The 22,813-nt window shown below is 35.4% G+C and overlaps 2 long non-coding RNA genes and 1 pseudogene across 6 annotated transcripts; 1 reads left to right on the forward strand and 2 right to left on the reverse strand.

Moving 5' to 3' along the window:
* The window catches only part of LOC116405149, a 63,901-nt pseudogene that overhangs the window by 38,927 nt on the left and 2,161 nt on the right, over positions 1-22,813 (forward strand).
* On the reverse strand, positions 14,340-17,440 carry LOC116405151. Of its 5 annotated transcripts, none has more exons than XR_004218285.1 (7): positions 17,345-17,440; positions 17,079-17,132; positions 16,660-16,738; positions 15,996-16,469; positions 15,392-15,465; positions 15,210-15,272; positions 14,340-14,567 (listed from the first exon to the last, which is right to left on the reverse strand). It is a non-coding gene; the product is annotated as an uncharacterized LOC116405151 (long non-coding RNA). The 5 variants fall into 5 exon arrangements; XR_004218288.1 differs by having other exon boundaries at positions 15,973-16,469; positions 17,345-17,436; XR_004218286.1 differs by lacking the exons at positions 16,660-16,738; positions 17,079-17,132; positions 17,345-17,440 and adding an exon at positions 16,545-16,562.
* LOC116405152 lies at positions 20,622-20,907 on the reverse strand. Its single transcript, XR_004218289.1, has 2 exons — positions 20,761-20,907; positions 20,622-20,675 (listed from the first exon to the last, which is right to left on the reverse strand). It is a non-coding gene; the product is annotated as an uncharacterized LOC116405152 (long non-coding RNA).

The raw sequence follows: 22,813 nt of genomic DNA on the forward strand, positions 1-22,813 counted from the left end.
AAAAATCTGTCAAGCAATGATCTCAAAACTACTCTTCCTTCTCTTGACCATGTTAATTTTCTGTTCAGTAAAATAACTTCAATGAGTTTCCATTCTTCAATGAATTTATTGAATTTCCTCATTCATGCCACAAGTCATTCTACTTGCTGGAAATCGCTCCCCTTTGATTTGGTCATATTAAAATCCCCTCCCAAACACCAAGCTTCTATACAATAACCAATGAGGGAGAGCAGCTCTGACCAAATGAATTTTCTCTCTGTAATCAGTAGGTCCATAAATATTGGTTACCCAACACAACTTATTGCACATTGTTCTGCATTTAACTGACAGTGAGTGGCCCCTTTCAATACTTCAATAAAAGAAAATTTACTTTCATCTCACTTGGTTAACATTCTTCCTGATTTTCCATGAGCTTCAAGAAAGATCCATCCAGTTCCTTTTGATCTCCAAGTGGATTGAAAACAAAGTATTGACCCATTCCAATCTTGAAAGAAATATGGGAAAAAGGAAGATGACAATAGGCAGTAGCTTATAATCCTTTTCCGTGGGATATATGAGGAAGACTTGACACTGAGAATAGGCTTTTGGTTGGAAATGTGAGGAGCTATAATAAGCTGTGAGCACCTTCCACCCAACAGAGAACTTTTGCTTGTAATATCTTTGAATCCACTTGGTCAAAAGGGCCTTAGTATCTCTCCACCTGGCTGCTGTTAGCTTGCACTGCTATTTGGATTCTTGGTTGTGGCCTCTTGATCCTACTTCTGGTTTTACTGTTAGATCCCTTATAGCTGACTTAGTGGGCACGGTTGATCCATTATTGTCTGATTTTTGTTCTGTGATTTGGAAAGATAGATTTTCCTAAAACGATGAAAATTTTTCTTTAAGATCTTAGTTGGGGTGCCATCAATACTGCTGATTGTCTTCCACGTTGCATGCTTTATATGTCTATTTCTCCTTCTTGGTGTCACATGTGTTGCTGCTACGCTGAATCTTCGATCCATTTGTTTTTCCATTTTCCTCTTGCTGCCAATTTTTGGGATATTCTTTTTAGGCTTTTTGATGGTCTTATACGTGTCTTAATAACATTTTGGACACATTGGCTTCTCTTCTGGTGGGTCAACCCTTTGGTGGTACAAAGATGACACTTTGGTTGACATGCGGCGTTCTTTTGGTATCTGTGGGGTGAAAGGAATAAGTGGCTTTTTCATGATTCTTCTTCCTTGTTCAAATATTTTATGGAATTTGTTCTGTCTATTTCTTTTCCTTGGTGTAAAGCTAAGCCCCCCTCTCTCTATAGATAATCTATTTTAGTTAACAATTGGACATCCTTCTCTTCTATAAGTTCCTTTAGGTGTTTGGGGTTTTCCCCAGATTTCATTTATAAATGAAATGTTTTTTTTACAATTGGACTTCTCTTCTGTACTGGGTATCACCCGAACCCCCTTGCAAAATTAGTTTCTTCACATTATCCCTCTTCACAAAGTGGGAGGAGGCATTTATGAATATTTCTAAAGTGAATACTTCTTTGATGTCCTGACTTATTAAAAGTGTATTGAATTTTCAGATCGCAAAGAACATGGAAGTGTTTATATGGTCCTGAGATTATAAGAGTCTTAATAATCAGGATAGGCTTCAGAATTTGATGAGGTTTAACCTTTTTGCCTGTTCATATGCAGTTTGTATATGGAAAAGGAGGACAATATTTATCACCTTTTTCCTCATTGCTTCTTTGCTTCCAAGGGAAGAAGCTTTCTGCTTAGTACCTTCAGATTTCCGCTTGTCTTTCTAATTCTAATCATATTGATGACTGGCTTTCTCAAGTGAAGTTGAAGTCCTTTGGGGTATGCTGTCGGGGCATTCCTTTAGTTGCGTTGGCTTGAAAGTAACTTTAAACTTTCTGATATAACTTCTTTTGGTGGAAATTTACAACTCATCTCCTTGTGGTGGGCTCATAGTTATAGCCAATTCTTTTGCAATTATCCAATTTCTTTGCATCACAACAATTGGTCAAATTTTCTGCAATTAGTTTTTTTGGGATGGGGTTCACTTTTCACCGTCCCTAAGCTGTTTCTACTTCGCTTTTGTCTGATGATGTCTCTTATAAAACATCAATGTGTGAGTGTGATGGAAATTGTTAGCAGCCGGTCTTTTTTGCTGTCCAGACATATGGACGTGTTTTCTCCATTATTTTTCCTGTTTAATTTTTTCTCGCTCTCATTATTTTTTCCATTTCATAGTCCTTGTAAATACTAAAATGTCTTCTGCAATGCAGATTGTTGATAGGCTTCATTGGTACATAGAGAAAGGCAATACAGTAAGTCCATTATGTTGATTTGTTTGATTTTTATTATATTGAGCAGAATTCGTTATTTATTTTTCTTAGTGCAACATTTTCTTTCAATGCATTTCATTGTTAGGAGGCTATCTGTTACCTTAAATATTCTTTAGATTCATTATGCACTCCACAATCTCACAAAAAGTACAAGCCTCGTATGTTATCCTTTTGAACTCCTATGATTGTGAAAGTTGAGAGATGTTTACAATCATGGAACCACTCGGGGGAGGGGGGGGGGTTCATCTAACTCTTCTACAAGCAACCCTTTCAAACTCCCCACGTCCTACTTATCCTTATTTACAAAAAGAAAGGTATCGTCTATGATTGCAGGATTGAAAGATTTTAGAATAAAAAATAGAAGCCATGTTAGATATTCTCTTCGAATTGTGCTCAGGGCAGCAAGTTAATTGGGAGAAGTAAGCATTATATGGAGGCAATATTGATGAGGCTACATTGATCTCTACTTCTTCAAGGCTGAATTGGGAGGCTGGTAATTGCCTTTATATATCTTGGCTTACCTCTTGGTGGTTATTCTAAACAGCAGTCTTTTTGGCAGCCTGTTATAGATAAAGTCCATTTGAAACTCGATAAATGGAAAAGGGTATAACTTGTCCAGAGGGGCCGTTTAACTTTTTTTTTTTTTAAGATAAGAAACATTTCATTGATAAAATGAAACAGGGGAAACCCAAACTCCTAAAGGTGATTAAAAAAATATAGCCAATTAGAAAAGAGAAAGGAGAGACTATAGTTCTTAAAAGGGTGCCCATTTTTGTACCAATAAAAAGCAGTAGATAAAATGGTGTCCAAAAAAGAAGTACAAGAGGCAGTAGAGTCCTGAAACAGCCTCCTATTGTGCTCAGTCCATAAAGTCTAGGAGAAGGCACGAACAATAGCCAACCAAATTGTCTTTTTACATCCCACAAAAAGGTGACCCACCAAGAAGTTTTTATTGGAAAGAGAGATCGACCAACCAAAAAGCATCCCAGATGATGTGCCAAAACTGAGTAGCAAAGGAACGGTGCGCAAATTGGTGAGAGGCAGATTCCGCAGCAGTTTGACACACAACATACCAAGTAGGAGAAAAAGACATATACGACATTTGGCGTTGGAGGCAATCAGCAGTATTAATGGCACCGTGACTAAGTTCCCAGAATAATTTAATTTTCTTTGGGTAGTGATCAGACCGAATAATAGAATAAAGATTTCTGGTAGAGGACCTATTGAACAAGTTAAATCATCAATTAGGGATTTAACAGTAAAAGAAGCAGAGGAATCAATGACCCGTTAAACTTTATGTAATTCAGTTTTGGCCAACCTACCAACTTATAATATGTCCTTATTCCAAATGCCTTTCTTGGTGATACAAGAATTGGAGACTTTTATGTAACTTCTTTTGGGAAGGTCAAAAAGACAACAAGCTGAATCCTTTGGTTAAACAGGAGTTAGCTTCGAAAGCTCTAAAAGATGGTGGTCTAGGGATTGGAAATGAAAACAGAAATACAGCTTTATTGTTTAAATGGAGTTGGAGAATCCTTAAGGAGCAGGACTCTTTATGGTGCAAAATTGTTAGAAGTATTCATGGAGTTGATCCAAATCTTTGGTGCACTTCGGGTAAGCTTGGTTTAGGTTTGAAAAGTCCATGGATCAGCATTTCAAGTTGCAAAGTTTAAGCTTGGTAATGGGAGGAATATATTCCTTTGTACAGATTCATGGTGTACTGTCTTCTCCTTTGGATGGTCTACTCCTATTCCCAATGATATTTGGGCCTACTCACTCTAACATATCCTTTTCAATGAATAAAAAGGGATTATGTGGACACATATGATTCATGCTTATGGATTACATAGAAGAAGAGAATGGACTGCTTCTTCAACGATGTTTTTTGTAGTTCTTCCTCCACAGGGATGTTTGTTGTAGCTCTTGATTTCAATCCCCACCCTAAGGTCATTTCAATTATCATGCTACAGTGATGAGCAACAAGTAGATTGACCTTCAACAATACCATTTGCCAATAGGTTTGCCATAATGCTCTAACAATAAAGTTTATCAAGAAATTAAAATTTCGAGATGAGCAACCTTGCTCTGATACCAATTTTTGGATCGGTATGGCAACCCTAGAGGGGGGTGAATAGGGTTTAAATAAAACTTTTTTGACAAAAAAAGTAAAATCAACTAATTAGATACTTTTTAAATTTAAATAAAGAACTTTGTAAACTTTGTTAAATAACAAGATTGATAAAAATATATGAATGGAAGTATGCAATCAAACTCAACCAATAAGAGTATGTAACTAAAATTAAATTAAAAAATAATTAGAAAAGAGTTAGAGAAGAAGACACCGTAATTTTATAGTGGTTCGGTTAAACTCAACCTACATCCACTTTCCCAAGCACCTCTTGGGATTTTGATTGAAAATCTTCTTTGGACTCTTTCCACGGATTTGAGCCGAACCGATTCTTGCTCCTTTTTCGGGTTCAAGAGCAAACCCGATCCTTTCCACGGGTTAGGATCCAACCGTTACAATATGTTGAAGTTTTTAAATCATACAAAAGAAAACTCTCTAAAAGAGTGAGTATATAATTTGAAGCTCACAAATTTAATCCTCACAATACAATAAGAAGCTCTCAAGAATAAGATGAAAAGAATAAAAATTGGAAGCTTTAGAGAGAATAACAATGTTGGCTTTTTGCTTGAGGATTGTAAAGATGTTGTGATCTTGTGTAAATGTGAAGTATTTAAAAAGAGAGGAAAGATAAATTCAAAATCGTTTGGGTCATTAGATATAAGTAAAAGAAAAATGAATGGTTGAGATTTAAACTTAATTAGTCGTTAGACACAATACAAATAATAATATAATAATATGTCTTTTCAAAATACTTTGTTTAAAAAGAAATCAATAAAGCAACTTCACCATCTTTTAAAACAACTAGCCGTTAGACACAAGAAAAAATAATAATATTAAAATCATTTTCTTTTTAAATTCATTTTCCTTATAAAAGCCAATAAAACATAACAAAAAGCCACATTTGTTACTCCTTCATTGCTCCAAGTGGCTTTCTCTAATTGGTTCAAATTGAATGCTTGGTCGCCACGTCACCATCTCGGGTATTTTTTTGTTAACCTTCTTTTAGCAATATTTTCTTCATTTGAACTTCGATTTGGGTGATTCAAGAGGCGTTAGAATCATTTTTCCAAGCTCTACGATATGGCTATTCAAATTAATAAAATTGTCAATAAAAAATTTAGATTTGTTATCATCAAAACATAAATTAATTGAATAATTAAAATAAATAAATTTGAGATTAAGGGCCAAAAAGCCAACAATCTCCCCCTTTTTGATGATGACAAATCATTGAAGAAAAATAACTTGAAACACACATGATCAACAAGTAATTCTATTATCAAGATGCATCCCAACGAATAATTCCAAGCTCAAGCCTATTTTTACAAAAGCTTTCTTCACTCAAAGGCTTGGTAAATATATCCGCTAATTGATTATTGGAGCTTACAAACTCAAGAGTAATATGACCATTTTGTACATGCTCTCTAATAAAGTGATGCCTAATATCTATATGCTTAGTTCTAGAATGATGAATAGGATTTTTAGTCAAATTTATGGCACTAGTATTATCACAAAATATAGGCACATTATCAAATTTTAATCCAAAATCACAAAGAGCTTGTTTCATCCAAAGAATTTGTGCACAACAACTAGCAACTGCAATATATTCCGCTTCGGTAGTGGATAAGGCAACCGAATTTTGCTTTTTACTAAACCAAGATACTAAGGAACTACCAAGAAATTGACAAGTCCCACTAGTACTTTTACGGTCAAGTAAACTACCGGCAAAGTCCGCATCGGAATATCCTACCAAATTAAACTCAACATTTCTAGGATACCATAATCCAACATCAATAGTTCCAAGCAAATATTTAAGTATCCTTTTAACGACTTGGAAATGTGATTCTTTAGGACAAGATTGAAATCTAGCACAAAGACATATACTAAACATGATATCGGGTCTACTAGCGGTCAAATAAAGTAAAGATCCGATCATACCTCGATAAGTCTTTATATCCACACACTTACCTTTTTCATCTTTGTCAAGCTTTACTAGTAGAGGAATATCCTAGAAAAATACCAACATCCGTCTTAGAATCAAATTTTCCAATTTGTTATTCAAAATAAAACATTTACAACCGAAAACTTTGAAATACCCAATATTTGGAATTTTACCATGCCAAAGTTCATAAGGAGTTTTATCTAAAGAGGGTCTAACTAAAACTCTATTTGAAACATAGCAAGCGGTGTGAACGGCTTCCGTCCAAAAATATTTAGGTAAACCATACTCATTCAACATTGATCTAGCAAATTCTTGCAAAGTACGATTTTTCCTTTCAACTACACCATTTTGCTACTTCCTCTGCTCGAAATGCATCTAAAAATTTTAGGGATGCATATAATCATTGGACAAAGGCCAATGACAAGGCCTGTGTGTATCTCTTGTCTAGTATGTCTGACATACTAAGCAAGAAACACAAAACCATGGTCATTAGACGTCAGATCAAGGATTCGCTTCAAGAGATATTTAAGAAGAATTAAAAAGAAAGTAAATATAATTTACTTGCCTTAGAAACATGTTTAGTGGAAAATGACCAAAATGTCTAGATACTTGATTTAGGAGCCACTAGTCATGTTTGCTCTTCTTTACATAAAACTAGTTCCTTTAAGCAGCTCGAGGAGGATGAGATACACTCAAAGTTAAAACGAGAGATGCCATTTCAGCTCGTGTAATGGGAGATGTTAAATTTTATTTTTAAAATAGATTCTTGTTTTTAAAAAACTTGTATATAGTTCCTAAGATTAAAAGGAATCTTATATTTATTTCTTGTCTTATTGAACAATCATATAATGTAACATTTTTCTTTAAATGAAGTGTTCATTTCTAAGAATGGTGTACACATTTGTTCAGCTAAGCTTGAAGACAACTTTTGTATGTATTAAGACCTAACAAAGCGAAAGCAATTTTAAATCATGAGATGTTTAAAACTGCTAATACTCAAAATAATACCTATCTTTGGCATTCAAGATTAGGTCATATTAATCTCGATAGGATCGGGAGATTGGTAAAGAATGGACTTCTAAATGAGTTAGAAGATGATTCATTGCCTCCATGTGAATCTTGTGTTGAAGAAAAGTTGACTAAAGAGACCTTTTACTAGAAAATGCTATGGAGCCAAAGAGCCCATAGAACTTATACATTCAAACTACTATGGTCCAATGAATGTAAAAGCTAGAGAAGGTTTTGAATACTTCATCTCTTTTATAGATGATTATTCAAGGTATGATTATTTATACTTGATGAAACGTAAGTCTGAAGCTCTTGGAAAGTTCAAGAAGTATAAGGCTGAAGTTAAAAATCTATCAAGTAAAAAAATTAAAATACTTTTATCTGATCGAGGTGGAGAGTATATGGATTTGAGATGATAGAACATGGAATCTAATTACAACTTTCAGCACCTGGTACACCTCAACAAAATGGTATATTAGAAATGAGAAATAAAACCTTGTTAGACATGGTTCGTTTAATGATGAGTCATGCTCAATTGCCTTGCTCGTTTTGGGGGTATGCAGATTGAACAATGTTCCTCGAAAAGTGTTTCTAAAATACCTTTCTGTAACGATCCAACACTTTATACTAAGGTGAGATCATTACCACTAAAACAAATAAAGACTTTTTTTTTAAATCAAAGAAAATACTAAGTTTTAAAAAGAAACACTCATAAAATATAAGTAAAGTATATAATAAAATATTAGTTCGGAACCTATTTAAAAATAAAAAAAATATATCTAAAAGTAAACATGGGTTCTGAAATAAATTTAATACTCAAAACAAATGGAAGAAAACATAAGATGTTCCCTATGACGATCCACGGTCACTTCTTGCCATTCGCGAGCTTGCCTTTACCTGCTCCTTTACCTGAAAAATTAAACATAGAAAAGGGTGAGTATAAATTTATACTAAGTAAGAGACCCACTACTACTCCTGCTACGTGTCTGTTAACCTCTCGTTATAGTCCTGTAAGGAAATATCGAATATCTATTGTGCTCCCAAACGTACGCTATCCAGTGATCTTGTAGGAACACATCTAGACTCTTGGTGAACCCGAAGGAGTCACCCTAAAGAAGTGTAAGTGATCCTATTGATTCACATATAAAAGCTAAGCCACACAAACATAAATAGGTGGTGATCCCGAGGGACACCCATATGATACGACTCTAACAGGTAAAGCTAACACAACATCATAGTCTATACATATAACATAACATAAATAACATATCTCAAACATGATGTATCTCAACCATAGTATATCTCATTCATAACATATCGTGGTCATCACATATCTTAGACATACATAACGATTTTTTATGTAGCTATCATTATCTAACATTCTTCACAGTCACATCACATGCATCATGGCTACGTTAATGCATTCTAAGGGAAAACATAATGTAAGGATCTAATAATAAAACTTCTTACCTGGAGATTAATTATCAACTAATTCAGTCATAAACATAAACAAAATTAAAATTATTAATTTTGTCAACCATCACCCAACTATTTAATTAAGCATCAAAACTTCCAACTATTTAATTAAGCATCCAAACTGACCCCCAAGATTAAGGTTGAATCAAACAAAACCTTGAATGGAAAATTTCGGAGTCTCAAATCCTCAAATTAACACTTGAACCTTCAAACAAAAATAATTTAACTCATTCCATTGTAAACTTATTTAAGATCCAAAAAATATTCATTTGGGCATACTAAACCAACACAGCTCAAGAGATACCAAAAAGCAACTTGGCTTAAACTAAGGCAGAAATGGCCCACGCGGCTCTGCAGGAGGAGAATCGACTTGGCAGTCAGCTCGGGTGCACAACTCATAAAAGGAGAAAGAAATCGGCTGTGACAAGCGCGATTTACGAAGGAGTAGATAAGTGGCTCTGTGATGCACAGATCGACTTGCTCAAGCAAGGGTTCGTTTAACGATTGCCGGCAATGAGATCTGGGTGGCACGAGACAGAACTTAACGACGGTATGGCTTAATGAAAACGTTCAAAAACTAGATGATTGATGAAATGAAAAGAGAGAGATTCCTCGGCTTCACCTACATGCAAACGTAGGAGGTGGGGGTGCATAGTCGGCTTGTGCGACTTCGTCACTAAGGAACAAAGGAGGAATGACGGTGTCAACAAACGACGAGCGGTGATCCTTGCAACAGAGCACGATGGCGGCTGGGGTTTGTGAAGAATTAAGAAGATGATGAAGTTCCCTTTTTTGCACGTTTCACAAGGGTTAATTATATATAATAATAATAATGATATTTATTATTATTATCATTATTCCTTTTCTTTTGCTAATTAACAAATTAACCAAAATCAAATCATACTTTCTCTCCTCGTTAAATACCCATCAAACCAAACTTTTTACTTTCCCCAAAAATACAATATCTTTCCAAATAATTAGATTTTCCACAATATAATTATTTTCTCTCTAAAAAATATCTTTCCTAAAAAAAATCAATAATATATTATTCTACCCTTCCATAACTTAATTAATTATATACATATATAATTAACCAATAAACTTAAATCTCACCAAAATTTTCAATAGTATAATTAATTAAATAATCTTCCACTGAACATTCAATTAATCACAATTTCCACAATACTAAAAAAATTATAACACCCAATTAAATCCATCATAAATTAAATTAAACTAAGATAATTAAAAAAAATAAAATTACCTTCATTTTTGGGTGTTACAGTTTTTGAATTTAAATAATTTTTAGACGTAACCAGCCTTAAGGACAGCATGTTGTACAAGTTATCGACCCTACTGCACCTGTCACTCATGCATACCTTGCTGCCATGGAGCAAATGTACATAGACTTATTGTTCAAAGTATTGGCACAGTGACAACCTACCTAGGATATCCAAACAACTCATGTACGGACACCGGCTGCAAGTGTTTAGATCCCAGTTGCGGGAGTTTAGGCCCCAATTGTAGCATATAACCTACTTGATATGCTTTCAGCAGAAGCCAAACACCTGAGGGATTTCAGGAAGTATAACCCTCGGACTTTCGATGGATCCTTGGCAAACTCCACCAAGGCGCAGATGTGGTTGAGTTCGGTGAAGACTATCTTTTGTTACATGAAGTGCTCCAATGACCAGAAAGTTTAGTGCGTCATGTTCTTACTGACTGATAGAGACAGAGGCTAGTGGAAGTCCACATAGAGGATGTTGGGTGGAGATATGAGTCAGATCACCTAAAAGTAGTTTAAGGAGAATTTTCATGCCAAATTCTTCTTCGTGTCAAGAGTTCTTAAAGTTGGAGCAAGGCAATATGGCCATAGAGGAGTATGATCAAGAATTCGATGTGTTATCCCGATTTGCACCTGAGTTAGTGAGAACTGAGACTGAGAGAGTTGACAAGTTTGTCAAAGGCATTAAGTAGGAGATCCAGGTTTCGTTAGAGTCTTTAGACTAGCTACCTAAGATGATGCAGTACACATGACAGTGGATTTGAGTTTGCATGAGAGGATAAAGATGGCCAAGGCTGTAGAGAATGGTCCAATTGTAGGTAGAAAAGGAAGGCTTAGCAGTAGCCTACAGTAGCACCACAAAGGAATTTGAGATTAGGTGGTTTGTTCCAGCAGCTTAGACAGTAGGTTGTTGAGGCAGGCAAAACCTTGAAGGAAGTATACATGTGTTCTAATTGTGAAAGGTCTCATTCAGGTCATTGCCTAATAGGAAGTAGTATATGCTACAAGTGTAGGCAACCTGACATATATATAGCTGATAATTACCCTCAGAAATAGTTTGAACCTATCTCGAACTAGACTTCTACATCTCGATAGGGGTGAGTTTTGCCACTAATCAACAGGAGCTGAGAAAGCTTACACAGTGGTGATAGGTACACTCCTAATCTTGGAGCACTTTGCTTTATTATTATTTGACTCGGGGTCCTCTCATTCTTTTATATCGCCAATTTTTGTTCAACATATGAGTTTACAAGTAGAACCCTTGAGTTATATGTTATTTGTCTCTACTCCATCTGGAGAAATTATGTTGTCGAAAGGAAAGATAAAAACATGTTAAATAGAAATAGCATATCATGTTTTAGATGTAACTTTATTAGTATTACACATGCAAGACTTTGATGTAATATGGGGCATGAATTGGCTATCTGCTAACCATGCAAACATAGATTATTCTCGCAAGGAGGTAGTTTTTAACCCTCATGAGGCGACTAGTTTTAAAGTATAAGGGGGCGGGGACTGTGGCCTACCCAAAGTTATCTCAACCATGAAGGCCAGTAAGTTGTTCAACCAAGGTACTTAGAGTATCTTGGCTAGTGTTGTAGATACCAGAGAGCCCGATGTATCCTTATCATCTGAATGAATGGTAAGGAAATACCCCGATGTTTTTTAGAAGAGCTTTCAAGACTTTCTCCTCACAAAGAGGTTGATTTTGCTATTGAACTGAAACCAGGCACTGGTCCCATATCGAGAGCTCCATACAGAATGGCTCCAGCTGAGCTGAAGAGTTGAAGGTCTAGTTGCTAGAATTATAGGACAAGGGCTTTATTCGATCTAGTATGTCACCTTGGGGAGCACCACAATTATTTGTGAAGAAGAAAGATGGGTTGATGTGTCTTTGCATTTACTATAAAAAGCTTAATAGGTGATAGTCAAGAACAAATATTCATTGCCCAGGATTGATGGCTTGTTTGATCAGTTTTAGGAGCCACTGTGTTCTCTAAGATCAATTTACGATCAGGATATCACCAGTTGAGGATTAGAGACAGTGATATTCCAAGACTGCCTTTCCAGATATGGACATTACGAGTTTATTGTGATGTCCTTTGGCTCGACAAATGCTCCTGGTGTATTTATGGATTTGATGAATAAGGTGGTGCTTAAGGATTTCTTAGACACTTCTGTGATATTTTTTATTGATCACATCTTGGTTTACTCCAAGACAGAGGCTGAGCATGAGGAGTATTTGCATAAGGTATTAGAGACTCTTCGAGCCAATAGGCTATATGCCAAGTTTTCCAAGTGTGAGTTTTGACTGAAGCAAGTTTTGTTCCTTGGCCATGTAGTGTCCAGTGAAGGAGTTATTATAGACCCAGCAAAGATTAAAGTTGTTACCATTTGGCCTCGACCTTGTACAGTCAGTGAAGTTTAAAGTTTTTTGGGTTTAATAGGTTATTACAGAAGGTTCGTGGAAGGCTTCTCTCGTATAGCTAGTCCTTTGACCTAGCTAACCAGGAAGGGGAATCCTTTTGTTTGGAGCCCAGCATGTGAGAGCAGTTTCCAGGATCTTAAACAGAAACTTGTTACTACACCAGTCCTTATAGTGCCAGATGGATCTGGGAGTTATGTGATTTACAGCGATGCCTCTAGAAAGGATTGAGTTGTGTATTGCTGCAATAAGGTAAGGTGGTTGTTTATGCCTCTCCTCAGTTGAAGAGCCATGAGCAGAACTACCCTACACATGATTTAGAATTTGGCAGCAATAGGTTTTGCACTTAAGATTTGGACATTATTTATATGGTGAGAAGATTCAGATCTTCATTGACCATAAGAGCTTGAATTGGTTAAGGACTTAAATATGAGATAAATATGAGATAGCGCGGATGGCTCGAGTTGGTCAAGGACTACGATCATGAGATCGTGAGTTAGTAGGAAGGTATCATACTCTGTAGCACTCGTTACTAGTCAGGTTCCTTTGCACATAGATCTTGAGAAGCTAAGATTGCATTTTTAGTAGGAGAAGTCACCTCACAGTTAGCTCAGGTGTCAGTACAACCAACTTTGAGGCAGAGAATTATTATTGCTCAGCTCACTGATCCTTATTTGGTTGATAAGCGATGCTTAACAGAAGTAGGGTAAGCTGAGGAGTTCTCTTTATCCTCTGATGATGGACTCATGTTCGAGAGACGGTTATGTGTGCCAACAGACAGTGTAGTTAAGACAGAGTTGTTGGTTGAGGCCCATAATTCTCCCTTTCTATGCATCCAAATAGTACAAAGATGTATAAATATTTAAAACAAGTTTACTGGTGGAAAAATATGAAGAGAGAAGTGCCAGACTTTGTCAATAAGTCTCTAGTTTGCTAACAGGTGAAGACACTAAAACAGAAGCCAACAGGTTTTTTGCAACCCTTGAGTGTGCCAGAATGGAAGTGGGAGAATGTGTCTATACACTAGTACAAAAGTGGTCTACGACGACAGTTATTTACTGTCGCGAACGGATTTCGCGACAGTTATTTTCAGTCATAGAAGCGGGAGTCATGGAAAGGCCTTCGACGACAGTTTTTGAAAACTGTCGCAATAGGTTATTTTATGACATGAAATAAATGTCGTTAATCAACATTCAATGACATTCAATAACTGTCATAATTTATTTTATGACATTCAATAACTATCATCATTTCTTTATTAACGACAGTTAAATAATTGTCACGAATTCTATTATCGTGACATGTATTAATTGTCATGAATATTTTTTTCGCGACAGTTTTTTTTTGTAAAAATGTCATTGTTTAGTTATTGACGACATTTTTTTCCAGTCAACGATTGTGCAATCGTGACAGTTTTTCGATAACATTAAATGTCATTGTTTTGTCATTGACGACATTTTTTTCCAGTCAAATATAATGTAATCGTGACAGTTTTTTTTGAAAAAAAATTGTCATTGTTTATCTTATGACGACATGTTATTCCTGTCACATATAGAGCAATCGTGACAATTTATTTCATTAAATAACTGTCATCATTAGCGAATTTACAACAACTATTAACTATCACATTTCTCAATTTCCTATAGTTTTATCCTGTTCTCCATGCAGCTCCACCATTACACGAACCATTAGAATGACAATAATGTAGCTGAGAATGACAAATTTGAAATTATACAAGTTTCACACCAATGTACAAGAAAATAGCCAACACTTTAATATATATACACTATAATACGATTTATAATATTTGTACATCTTAATACAAGTTTCAGTAATCCACATGTACGAAATACTAGCCCTTAATCAAAAAATATCTTAAATAACATTCGAATATATTTGACTGGACCAACCGAGAATGTTCGTTTCTGGAAATGATATTTGAAACAAAACTCATGAACTTGTCGACTCCAGTTGAACCTACAAAGAATCCATAACACATACGTACAGTCAATGAATAACTAAATCAACGTCTCAACAAAATACAGAACACAAACAAGAACTTCAACACTTGATTCCATGAAATGAAAAGAGAAGACCATGAGGACTATATTAGGCAAACACAGTAAACAAAAACATACTGCTACTCTTTCTCTCTAGAATACACATACCAAAAACATACCCAGCTCACTCTCCCATTCTCTATTCATTTTACTACCCCACTCATGGTGGTCCCTCTTCAAATCTGATAATGAAAATGAAGTTCCTAAGAAGAGGAGAAAGAGATCAAGGAGAAGAAGAACGTCCATTCTCTAGATCTTTTTTTTATTTCCAAACAGAATAAACAACTTGAAACTTCAACCGATACACATCATAAAAACTAGCAGCCTGAGTTCAAATTTGCTAAAACCAGAAACAAAAGAGGGGAAAAAGAAAACAACAGAAAACAGTAGGATCAACCAACAATTCCAAATAACCAAACCAAGCAGAAGATCAAAGCAATGAAAAATCCAAGGAAAACTCAGAAACCATAAGGCCAAAAGAGAGGAAAAACATAAATGATAAGAGAAGAAAAGAAAAGGGTCAAAGATTCATATATAGAAATGGAGATAAGAGTGTTACCGTGAGTTATTCCTTGGGAGGTGTGGACATTTTGAACTTTAGCAGAAGAATCTAAGCAGTTACCTATTAAACTTCCAATAAACTCACTCACATTCCAATAGTATTTCACAATGGCAAGATGGCCTGGGAGGCAATTTGGAAAGCAAAGGGAGAGAATTAAGAAACAAGGGAGAGAGAGTTACCTCAGTTAAAAAAGAACTCTCACATAACTCAAAGCTCAATGTCTCATCGATTGTTATCTTCAACTCTTTAAAATCTACAAACAAAATGAGAATAACATTAAAACTAAGAACTTTAACTTTTAAGTCTAGGAATCATGTCCTTGAAATAGAAACAAAATAGAAACTTGAAGTCTCTTTTTCTTCTTCCATTCCTAGGCTCCATCGTAATGAAAGCATGAAATGTGTAAAAAATGAAGGAAATTCAAGCATTGCATAAAACTATTTCACACATTTACCAATGTTAATTTACCTTTTTATTTATTTCAACCAACCATGTGGTGAACTCTGATCGTTTGTTCTTAAAAAAATAAAGTTACTCAGATCAAATTGAAGAAATCAACAAGCATTATAGAAACTTTTTCACAGTATAACAGAAATCAAGATCAAAATATGTATTCTCAACTTGCCTAGAATTAATATTGCTAAGCAAAAAGAAAACATATTTCGCTTTAGACCGAAAACAAAATTGCTTTTAGTGATAGAGAAGAAAACAAATTTTGGGTTTGAGCAGTGAAGAATGTCTTAATCATAAAAAAACATACAAGTACGGAACAAGCCTTTCTACCTGCTGCTGGTAGTACTCTGCTACATAATCTTCAAGACTTGAATACATTCACCAAGAAAAGAGTGAGAGAAAAAGATGCATGAAGTTCCAAGCTTTTAATTCTTTATTTTCTTCCTCCATTAACAAACCAAAATCTAACTATACTCTATATCAATTCCAAATTACAAAATAAAGTAGTATCTATACAAATATAAACATGTTTTTATAAAGGCAAAAGAAAGATAAAATTTTTACTAGGATCTAGGACCATAAACTAGCCAACTCAAAGTAGAAACCCAAAATATTGGGGAACTACTACTTAACTCTCTATACCACAACCAATAAATTTCATAACATAAATATGGAGAAAAAAAAATACTAAATTGTAAGAATCAATCGGTTCTAAGTATGAAGTTACATCCAGAAATTACATTCCTACAAAATCAAACAACTATAACTGTGCAACCCTTGGTTGGATCATATTTGTCTCCCAACCTAATTAGGCAAAAGAGATTGAATTAGGGGAATAACAAAAGGAAAGAAAATCTGGAAGTAAAAAACAAGAAGTACCATTCTTCATCCTTGTGAGAAAAGGCTTGTTTATGTGTTGTAATATACTTTGACTTGTATTCTTGATATCTAAAATAAAAAATGAAGTTCCACATAACTAAAAAGATCAACATACATGCTCTCAACTTCAACAACCAATATCTCATCTTCTTCAAGTTCTTGCAATAAATGGTGTATATGTCATCAAGCCTTCTCTGAAATCACAAATTATCAACATTGCATTTAAAATTATAAAGTTAAAAGAACGAAGTTAGAAAACACAATTCAATAAAATTATGAGACAAAACAATGCCATACTCTCTATTTACCATAAGACCAACTCATAACTATTGTTTTTACATATTCATACGATGAAGGTTCTGCACATATGTGTATAAAGAAAAGAAGAATTCACAAGCATTCATCTAAGGTAAAAAGGTAAAGCCGGGACGTCCCCTATTTGAAATGAAGATGAAGAATAAAAGAACGAAGAAACAAAGTTGCAGCAAGTAAATTGAGAAAGCGTACTAAATCAAGAGTTGAAAGAGATCTAACCTTCTCAATACCTAGGCCGTTGAGATTCATTTATACCGTTCCAATCTCTTTGGCCTAAATCATAAACCAAAGAATTTAAAACAAATTTCACACCATTCAAATGATAGATCTCTTCAAACCCACAATCATGTTCAAATTTAAAACATCCATGATCACAAATTCAAAGAATTACATCCTCTGGATGAAAAAAAAACACCAATAAAGTCATAGCAAAATACACTATGGAATTTAAAGCCGAGAACAAAATTTTGGAAAGCTTTCTTTACCCAAACACTTTCTTCCTCCACAAGCCTTCACAAGCCTTCACCAAACTAACTACCATCCTTTTTCGTTTTCTTTTTTTTTCTCCTTATGTACACTAGCAAAAAATATAACAAGATATATATATAGACACCTTTGACAAAATAAGGTGGTACTTTCATGACTACAAACTACAAACAAGATATATATATCGTATACGTTCTTGACATAACAAAATTTAAAATTTAAAATCACTTTAGATATAAACTTCAAAAAGCACATTCGATAGATTCACAATGCCACAACTTAATTATTAGACAACAAACAAAAGTTTATATAGTTGTTATCCTTTGGCCTTGATTTCCTAATTCGAACGAACAAAAATCAATCAAAAATCAACCAAATGCTTCATTGAGGCATTTCATCAAACACATTGTAAGCTACCAAAATGTTTCATCACCAACCTACACAAATTCTTGAAAACAAAGAAAATAATTTTAAAGATTGCAAAGAAATCGACACTAGCCATGACATCTCTTTTGGAAATGAGGATAAGATCTTACCGGCGAAACAATCCAATGAAATTGGGATAAACTGAAATCAAGAAACAATCCAATGGAGACAATGAAGAACTTCATAGAGAGAGAGAGAGAGAAAGAGATAAGGAAGAGAAGCTTACCGGCGGAGCGGTGGCGGTTTTGCTTCGCGAACGGAGAGAAGGGAAGGATGGGGCGGCTGGGCTGCGGCGGAAAGAAAGACGGAAGGGAACGCGCGGAAGGAAAAGAGAAAAGAGAAGGAAAGGAGAAGGAGACGGTGGAGTCGTCGCGCGACATACGGGAGGAAGGAGAAGAGGCGCGGCGGTTGCGGCTGGGAGAAGGGGAAGGACGCACGGGGAGGAAGAAGGAAATAGGGAAAAGAAAAAAAAGGAAAAAGAAAAGAAAAGGAAAAAAGAAAAAAATTTTAACCCTAACATGACAGTTAATAACTGTCACGAAAGTGTTTTCCAAAAAATTCCGTCTTTTCCCGCCAAAAACGCGAAATTTTATATTTCGTGACAGTTTTTTTTTCTTCCATTCATTTTTTGAGATATATAACTGTCATTGTAGGGTAGTTTTCTTCTAGTGATAGATTTCATTTTAGAACTGCCAAGGTCTCTGAAGGGTTATAAAGTAATTTGGTTTATTGTTGACAAGCTCACGAAGTCAGCCCATTTCACACTACTACAAAAACAGGCTCTCTTGACGTTTTTAAACTGTCAGAGAAGGCTTTCTTGACCGTTTTTAAAACCGTCGTTGAAGCCAGCGTCAAGAAAGGCAAAGTTCTTGACGGTTGATTAAACGTCAAGAATAGTGAACGTTGACGTTTTAGAAACGTCAAGTATACTTATGTTCATGACGTTTTAGAACCGTCAAGAATGGTATTATTTATGACATTTTAAAACCGTCAAGGATGAACTGATTTATGACATTTTAAAACCGTCAAGAATTTTAATATTCATGACATTTTAAAACTGTCAAGAATGTAATTGTTCTTGACATTTGTAAACCGTCAAAAATGCAATTGTTCATGATAGTTTAAAATCGTCAAGCTTGCAATTGTTCATGACATTTTAAAACCGTCAAGCATTTTTTTTTTTTTTTAAAAAAATAATTTGTAATTGAATTATGCTGTAATGGAACGATGATTGTCCTGTAATTGTCCTGTAATTGTCCAGAAACAGTTTCATAGATATTTGATATTCATCCAATATAGTTTCAAATCTCAAAAATATATAAATAAAACCATTCACCATATATAATATTCAATTCCAAGACTTTACATATACATAATGAAATAGGCTTTACATTAGATTTCATATGGCATTACATTGGCATGAATTCAAATCAACTTACAAAGTCACAAAACATGCCAGCTACAACAATAATCAAAAGTATATACGAATGAACAACCCCCCCCCCCCCCTCTATACATAAAGTTTAAGGTCATAAAGAAGCGGCACAACAAAAAACTTCCTACTTCATGTAAGTTTATGACCTTAAACTTTAACAAAAAAACAAACCGTCAAACACTGATCAGAATCACAAAATATTAGTCATAGTCATATGTAAGAACCCAAAAAGTCAGCTAACTCAACTCGCACCTCGTCTAGTTCTGCCTGTGAGTATGATCTTCGTGTATCAATCTATATATAAACATGCAAAATAAATTAAATGAATTAACTGACTATACAAATAAACCAATTAACTCACAAAATTAATATAGTTTGATATATAACATACCGCATCGGATATGACAATGCTTCCCCTAGTCACAATTTCTCTCAAATACCTCATGACGTAGTATCCACACTCAGTACTCCCGACTTGTAGTGGACACTATATAAAAGCAACAAATTTGAATAACAAAGTAATCCTTTGATGTAGTGGACACTATATAAAAGCAACAAATTTCACAATTCCCACATTTCAAACAAGGACAACGAATATAGGAGTTACTTGTATTAGAAAATCCAAATTTGATGAAGTTTTCCACACCCAACTCATAATCTTTAGACAATCTACTCTTGTGCATCCAAGATTTATCCATCATTGTAAATCTAATGAGAAATAAAGTTATTGTTTATTAATCAACAACATTTTATATTATAAAAGAGACTCAACCAATAGAAGTTGAAATAAAAAAAAGGACAAATATCGATTTATACCTCCGAACTTTGGATAGCATCAATTTAACTTTTTATGTATGCATCAATTTAAATTTTATGACCGTGGAAGTAAAACATAATAAAACATTTAAATGGATACATACCCAAAATTGAGATAATTGAAGTTCACATGTGAAAGCAACATGGCATAGGAAGAAAGAAAAGAAAAGGAAGTAAAAGGGAGAGAGTAGGGGAGGGTTTTGGGAAGCAACAGGAAGAGGACTTGACTTTATATTCCCAAATCCCAAAACAAAATCCACTATACAATGAAAGCTTTTTATAGCCTAAAATTAGAAAACCCATAAATAAGAATAATAAAGAAAGTACTAAGAAGCATTTATTCTCTCACACCCAATCTAAACGAAAATCACAAGATTCACATCTGCATCTCATACAAACACCATCTACAATCTCCGTCTTGTCCACATACACACATTTATATATAGATTCCATGACAATCACGATATACATTCGACATCAAGTCTACTTCAATTCATATACATTCATATATATTTTCAGTCAACCCACAGTATACATTCAACACACATACAGTTCACAATCACAATTCACAATCACAATTGAGTCCAGTAGAAAATCTCTTACCTCGATTTCTATGCAAATTCTTCAATCTACTAAATCCAATGAATCAAATCCTAAACATAATCAATCATAAAATCAACATCGTTCTAAATAGTTTCAACCTTTCAAATTAGTCCATATGTAAATTCCACAACTTACCGAAATACTGGCGAACTGAACCCTCAACAATTCACAAATTGGTTGTGAATTTAAGGGAGCCCAAGGTTACTCCCAACACCTCAACGCACGACTGTCGAACTCGCAGCAAAATCCTAAGTGTGGGTCGGTCAGCGGTCGGCTAAAGGAGACGTGGTCGGAGAATCGCGCGGCAGTGCAGCAGTGGAATGAAGGTTGCGGCAGTTACAGGTGGATGGGCGCGCGGTTTCGATCCGAAGGAGAAAAGAGAGGGTGGCGGTTGGGTTCGGCGAGCGGCGCGGTTGGGTTCGGCGAGCGGCGGGGTTTTGCTTCGCGAACGGAGATGGAGACGGCAGATCGGCGCGCGGGACGACTGCAACGCAGATCTGGACTGGCAGCGACGCGGTCTTGCTTCGCGAACGGAGATGGAGACAGCAGATCGGAATGGAGGTCGCGGCGCTCGACTTCAGTAGGGGAGACGTGGCGGCCGACGGCTGCTGCGAACGGAAGAGAAGGGAAGGAGACGGTGGGTCGTCGCGGCGCACGGGAGGAAGGAGAAGAGGGGCGGCGATTGCGGCTGGGAGAAGGGGAAGGACGCACGGGGAGGAAGAAGGAAATAGGGAAAAGAAAGAAAAAGGAAAAAGAAAAGAAAAGGAAAAAAGAAAAAACAATATATATATTTCTTTTTCTTTTCTTTTTATTTAAATTAAATATAAATAATAAATAAATATATATATATATATATATATATATATATATATATATATAATAAAAACAAAAAATATATATATATATACCTTTGGGGCATTACAAGCAGAGGTTCTTGGCGTTTTAAAAACGTCAAGAATTTTTATAAATTTCTTGACGTTTTAAAAACGTCAAGCAATTTTTACAATAGTCTTGACGTTTTAAAACCGTCAAGAATATTTTATAAATTTCTTGACGTTTTTAAAACGTCAAGTAAAATTTTAAATTCTTGACGTTTAAGAAACGTCAAGCATGTCGAATTCATACGCTTCTTAACGTTTTAAGAACGTCCAAAAATTAATAGATATTTCTTGATGTTTTAAAAACGTCAAGAAAAAATTTATTTTTTCTTGACGTTTAATAAACGTTAAGAATGATGTTTCAGAAAAATTCTTGACGTTTTTTATTAAAAATGAAATCTTTCTTGACGTTTTTCGAAAAAAACGTCAAGAAAGGAAAACAGCAACCGTCAAGAAAGCCTATTTTTCTAGTAGTGTCATCTTAGAGAAGTCCACTTGTACTGTCAGTAAGTGGGCACAGTTGTATATGACCGAGATAGTGAGACTGCATGGAGTGCTCGTGTCAATTGTTTCTGATAGAGATGCCTATTTTACTTCCAAGTTTTGGAAAGGACTTAGGCTGCCATGGGCACGAGATTGGACTTTAGTATAACTGTTCACCCTCAGACTGATGGTTAGACAGAGTGTTTGAGCCAAATTTTGGAGGATATGTTCCGAACATGTGTGCTAGAGTTTTCAGGAAGTTGGGACTCCTATTTGCATTTGATGGAGTTCGCTTATAATAACAGTTAGCAGGCTACCATTGACATGGCATCATTTGAAGCTCTGCATGGTAAGTGTTGTAGATTCTCTGTATGTTGGGGTGAGGTTGGTGCAGAGGATGTTATGTCCAAAGCTAGTTCAGACCACCAATGAGGCCATACAGAAGATTAGAGCCCGCATGTTGACTGAGCATAGGATGTTATGTCCCAAGCTAGTTCAGACCACCAATGAGGCCATACAGAAGATTAGAGCCCGCATGTTGACAGCGCAGAGCATACAGAAGAGTTACGCCAATGAACAACGTAGGGATCTTGAGTTCGATGTAGGGGACATGGTTTTTGTAAAGGTAGCACCTATGAAGGGTGTTATGAGGTTTGAGAAGAAGGGAAACCTGAGTCCACGTTTCGTAACTCATCATTTGGCATTGCCTCTGTCATTGTCTGCAGTTCATGATGTATACGATGTATCCATGCTGAGGAAGTGTGTAACAGATCCAACACATATAGTTGATTATGAGTCATTGCAAATCAATGAGAACTTGAGCTATG

Source organism: Cucumis sativus, chromosome 7 (genome assembly GCF_000004075.3).
Source record: "Cucumis sativus cultivar 9930 chromosome 7, Cucumber_9930_V3, whole genome shotgun sequence".
NCBI lineage: Eukaryota > Viridiplantae > Streptophyta > Magnoliopsida > Cucurbitales > Cucurbitaceae > Cucumis > Cucumis sativus.